The sequence below is a fragment of the Dasypus novemcinctus genome, chromosome 3, assembly GCF_030445035.2.
Source record: "Dasypus novemcinctus isolate mDasNov1 chromosome 3, mDasNov1.1.hap2, whole genome shotgun sequence".
Lineage (NCBI taxonomy): Eukaryota > Metazoa > Chordata > Mammalia > Cingulata > Dasypodidae > Dasypus > Dasypus novemcinctus.
Window position 1 is genome coordinate 105409930 of NC_080675.1, and position 6000 is coordinate 105415929.

The following is a 6000-nucleotide window of genomic DNA, read 5'->3' on the forward strand; positions in this document are numbered from 1 at the left end:
ATTTGGAAAATACAGTAACTGAAATGAAAATTTGACTGGATGGACTCAGTTGTTAAACGGAGATGACAGAGCATAGAATCAGTGAACTTGAGGACAAAACAATAAAATTTACCCAGTCTGAACAATAAGAGAAAGTAGACTTAAAAAAAAAAAAATGAACAAGTGTTAGGAAACTGTGGGACAATAACAAAAGGCTAACATTTGTATCACTGAAGTCCAGAAGAGAGAAAAAGAGAGAGGGACTGAAAAGGTATTTAAAGAAATAATTAATGAAAATTTCCCACATTTGATGAAAGACATAAACCTACAGAATTAAGAAGCTGAGTAAATCCTAAATAGGATAAACCCAAAGAAACATACTCTAAGACACATCATCAGTAAATTCCTCTTGAAATAAGCCAGAGAGAAATGATACATTCCTTTTTTTTCTAATGGGAACACCAGTTAGAATGAGAGCAGCTTTCTTATCTGAAACCAGGAAACTTTGAAGGAAGTGGCACAACATTTTCAAGTACTGAAAAAACAGAACTAAATGCAAATTCTGTATCTACCCCAAATTATAAAAGTCTTTACCAGTAGACTATGGTAAGTTACGTATGTATAGTGTAATATCCAAGCAATAGCTAAGAAAACTATGCAAAGCAACACACCGCATGATTCCATTTATAAAGCATTCTTGTAATGACAAAATTATAGAAATGGAGAGCAGATTAGTGTTTGCCATGGGTTATGGGAGAAGGAAAAGTTATCCATGGCTATAAAAAGGTAGCTCTATGGAGCTGTGTCCCAAGAGGGCATTTTCTACCACATCTCCTATACCCCAATAAAAACAGATCCACAAATAAAGAAGAAAAAAGTTGCTCTAGCAAACCAAGACAGGGAGAATTATGATGGTACTGTGATAACATTGTTTAGCGCCAAGTACACACAATTGAGTGCATGTAAAACTGGTGAAATCTGAATGACGTTGCCGGGTTGTATCAATGTTTATTTCCTAATTGTGAAATTGGAATATAGTCATGCAAGATGTTACACTTGGGGTAAACAAGGTGACGGGCATACATGATCTCTTTGTATTGTTTCTTAAATTGTATGTGAAGCCATAATAATCTCAAAATAAAAAGGTTTTAGGAATCAAGTATAAAGTGTACTACAAATTCAATTATTTCAGTTTTCTGATCAGTTTGATTCTTAATGCATTAGTTCCTATGTTCAGATGACCATAATTTATGAAATTTAAATAGCTGCACTAAATATATCCTATTGTCTGTATTGTAGCAAGAGTACTTGTTGGCCCAGTAATATATCTGGCATGTGGAGTTAGACACCACCGAAGCTGAGGAAGTTCATAAGCATGTCTGATGAATCAGGTGCTGATGACAGTAGGAAACTGCAGGGTGATGGAGGAGCCCCCAGAAGGAGAATTTAGACCTACTTAATGTGGAATCTGGAACAATGAACAGACTCAGCATCAGGTCTTGAAGACTGGAGAGCAGTGATGCTTCTGATTAATAGCATGGTAGCTATTTAAAACATCACAATTGAGCTACTCCAGGAGCAAGTGAACACCTTGAAACAGAAAGGCTTATTGGGTTAAGAAAGAGAGCTGATCCCCTAAACTCTCAGGGCCTGTGACCTTCTGTTAGGAGAACACATCGAAAGAGCAGAACTTGAAGGATGGGGGAGGAGTTTCCTGTTCTGGTTCAGATCAGCAGCTGAGCAGAGAAGGATGTTTAACCTGACGCCTGTATGCTGATGCTGGCAGCCAGGAGCAAGGGGCAAAGCCTGTGCATAGATGCCAGAAAGAGGCTGAGCATGTCAGTAGAGCAGGAGTCCACACTTCTGAGCATCTGTGTGAGCCCCCCTAAGGACTCCTAGAGATATAGATGAGGTGGGAATTTAAAAATGCACGAGTGTGCAGGAGATAAGGAGACAAATGATCCTCAGTCTCTTAGATAGGGGTTATCAAGTAAAGATAAAATCTGGGCCCATAACTCTCAACATTGATCACATATGGGAACCACCTGGGGAGCTGATTCCTGGCTATTGCCCCATAGATTCTGATTTAATTTGTCCGCATGCAGCCTTAGCCCTGGGAAGCTTATAAAAGCTCCCCAGTTGATTCTAATGTTCAGTAGGCGTTGAGAACTACAGATCTTAGCCTGTACTCTCCAACTTAAATTTACATCATAAACACCTGGAGGGTTTGGTAAACCACAGATTGATGCCCACCCCTACCCCTTCACCTCACCCCAAGAGTTTCTGAGTCAATAGATCTGAGATGAGGCCTGAGATTTTGCATTTCTAGTAAGCTCCCTGTCTCCCTGTCTTGGTTTGCTAGAGCTGCCATAACAAAGACAGACAAACTGAATGACTTAAAGCAACAGAAATTTATTGACTCCATTCTGGAAGATAGAAGTCTGAAATCAGTGTGCCTGCATGCTCCCTCTGAAACCTGAAGGGGAAAATCTTTCGTTGCCTCTTTCTAGCTTCTAGTGGTTTCCTGGAACTCCTTGGCACTCCCTGGCTCGTAGATGGATCTGCCTCTATCGTCACATGCCCTTCTCTTTTACAAGGACACCAGTCATATTGGCTTAGGTACCACGCTTATGTAGTTTGGCCTAGTATTAACTAATCACCTCTTCAAAGACCTATTTCCAAAAAAGGCCATGGACCTCCAGCATCAGCATCATCTGGTAATGAGTATGTGTTGAATTGTGTTCCCCAAGATTCCTAATTCCTGGAAGTCTGTGGAGCACACTGAGTGACACTGACAAGGGTAAATGTTTATTGAGAGAACATTTATACCCACAGGTGATGAGTGCTCAGGACATTAGGACAGTGGAAGGCAGCCTAGAGTAAGAGCCATGAATAGGCTCATAAAGACCAGATGTTCACTGCTGGCTCTCCTACTAACTATGTGATCTTGAATAATTTACTCAAACTTTGTAGACTTAATTCCCTTATCAGTAAAGCAAGAAAAGTTATGGCATCTACTCTTAAGGTTGTTGCAAAAATTAATATTTAACAGGTGCTTTTATCACATCACTGATAAACACTTATATATATTATGATCATTTAATTCCCAAACAACCCTGTAAAGCCTTATTTCTCCTCTTTCACAGATGAAGAAGCTGGAGTTCAGAGAACTTAAGTTACTTGCCCAAGGTCACACAGCTAATCACATGGGCTTAGAATTAGAACCCAAGCCATCTGACTCCAAAATACACTATACTTCCTATAAAGCATTTAGCACAGAACATGGAACACTATATATGTGCAATAAATTTTAGCTCTTTGGGGGTAGTAATCATATCAAGAATTAAATGTAAATGGAATTCCAAAAGTTTCAGATTAGTTGGTTTCATGAAATACAAATATAAACACAGTTGAGTAACAGTAAACCTTGGGGATTGTTAAAATTAAACCTAACCTCAATTCTACAAACCAGGGCAAAGGACATGGCAAAGGACAGAGTTGAGGGTTTTTGATTTGGAATTTTGATGTTGAAGTTTGATGCTGAAGCCTTAAGTTGGAACCCTGGGAAGTAAGCTCACAGGGGAAACAGAAGCCATCCCCAGGAAGAGAGGAACCCTAAGCCTAGGAAGAAGCAAGTCCTGGGAAGAGAGGAACCCTAAACCCAGAGAGAAGCAAGACCCTGAAAGAGAGGAACCCAGGAAGCCTGAACCTTGCGGGCATCAGCAGCCATCTTGCTCCACATAGACTTTGGTGAGGGAAGTAACTTACACTTTATGACCTGGTATCTGTAAGCTCCTACTGCAAATAAATACCCTTTATAAAAACCAACCAATTTCTGGTATTTTGCATCAGTACCCCTTGGCTGACTCATACAGATAGGAAATACAGTAAAGAGCATATAAGACAAATGGGTCATCTTGAAAGGCTTAGCACACATGTAATTAGAGTACAAAAAAGAAAGAAGAAAAAGTGTGACAAAAGCAACTTTTGAATAGAAAATGGCCTAGAAGTCTCCAAAAGTTAAGACATACATCAAGTCACAGGTTCAAAATTTCTAAAAACCTCTATAATGAATAAATGCAAAGAAAACAAGTCTAGGCACTTTGTATAAAAATTGCAGAAAATGAAAGAAAAAGAAAAAATCCTACAAGCATCCTAAGAAAAAGATACAGAACTATCAAAGAGGTAGTAATAAGATTGAGAGCTGACTTCTCAACTGACAAAATAGAAACTGAAATCAACATAGTGAATGTTCGGCATTCAATAATCTAGCATGAAATCTAGCACAAATGTTAGGGACAGTGGTGAAAAGAGTTAAAGTGTTCTAAGGGGTGTACATTGCCTGGGGAGTGGTAAAAGGACATTTTCTATTAGTCAGTCAAGAATAAAAACAGTATTATATATGATAATCATTTTAAAAATTAGTAAAATAATGTGTAACTAACAGAGGGGAAATGAAGTAATAAAACTACTTAATTAATCCAAAAGAAATAAAAAGGAGAAAAAATAATTTAAAATAAGTTCAACAAATATACTATAAATTATAAAACGGTAGATTTAAACCTAACATAATAGTAATTACATTATTTTAAGTGAACTAAGTATTCCAATCAAAAGAGAGGATTTTAAAAACTCAATTATATAATGATTACTAAAGGCAGACTGAAAATATAAAGGTACAAAAAAAGGTGAAAATAAGTGACAGAAAGAGGTACATTATGCAAATATAAACCAAAGAACACTGCTGAGGTTATATGAATATCAGATAAAGTAAACTTTAATAAAACATTTCATAATAATAAAAGTGTTGAGTTAGCAGGAATATATAATAGTGCTAAATTTTATGCTTTGATAAACCTGGTCTCAAAAAATGTCAAGAAAATTTGAGAGAAATATATAAATCTAACAAAAAAAAAAACAAGCAGATTAAAAAACCCACTGAAATATAGATTTGAACAACAGAAAATTTGAGTTAAACAACACACAGAATATGTATCCAACAGAATAGACATTCATTTCACATGCCAATGGAATATTAACAAACTTGACCGTATAGTACGTCATAAAGCAAGTATCAACAAATTTCAGAGTATTGAAATTATGCAAAATATTTTCTCTAACAATAAGAAAAATATGATAAGAAAACTCCTAGATGATTGAAATATAATCCATGGTACAAGGATGAAATCACAGTGAAAAAAGGAAATATTTCAAGCTGAATAATAAAAATATAATTTCTCAAAACTTATGGGACTCAGCTAAAGCCTTATATGCATATATTAGAAAATAATCAAAATTGAAAATGAATCATCTAACACATCCCTCTAAAGAATTTAGGAAAAGCACAAGCAAATTAATGACAAAGTCAAGGGAAGGAAACAATAAAGATGAGAGCAAAAACTAGTGAAACTGAAAAAAAAGTCAAATGATAGTTCTTATAAAAGCACAAATTAATGTTTGTAACTAGCAGTGCTATTATGTGGGTATGACAGTGGTTGAAAGGGAAAGTCTAAGGTCATGTATATTACTAAAAGGAAAGCTACAAAATGTAGCATGAGACTGTACAGCATAGTAAAACCTCAGGGGAAATATGAATATGGGTAATATTGTATATATAAGAATGTTTCTATTTGAAACTGAACAAATGTTATATATGTTAAGGTTACAAGATGTTAATATCAGGCAAAAAAACCTACATTATGCTAAGTGAAACACAGCAGTCACAAAGCGTAGCATATTGTATGATTCCATTTATATACAATGTAAATATAAATCAATTTATAAAGATGGAATTAGATTAGTGGTTATGTAGGGTGGGGGAAAGACAGAGGGATTGAGAGGTGACTGCTAAGGGGTGTGGAGTTTTTCTTTTTGGTGTAATGAAATTGTTCTAAAATTTTTTGTACGGATGAATGAACAACACTGATTATACTAAAGGCCATTAATTGTACACTTTGGAGGGATTGTATGGTATGTGAATATATTTCAATAAAACTGCTTAGATATATATAAGTTAATAAA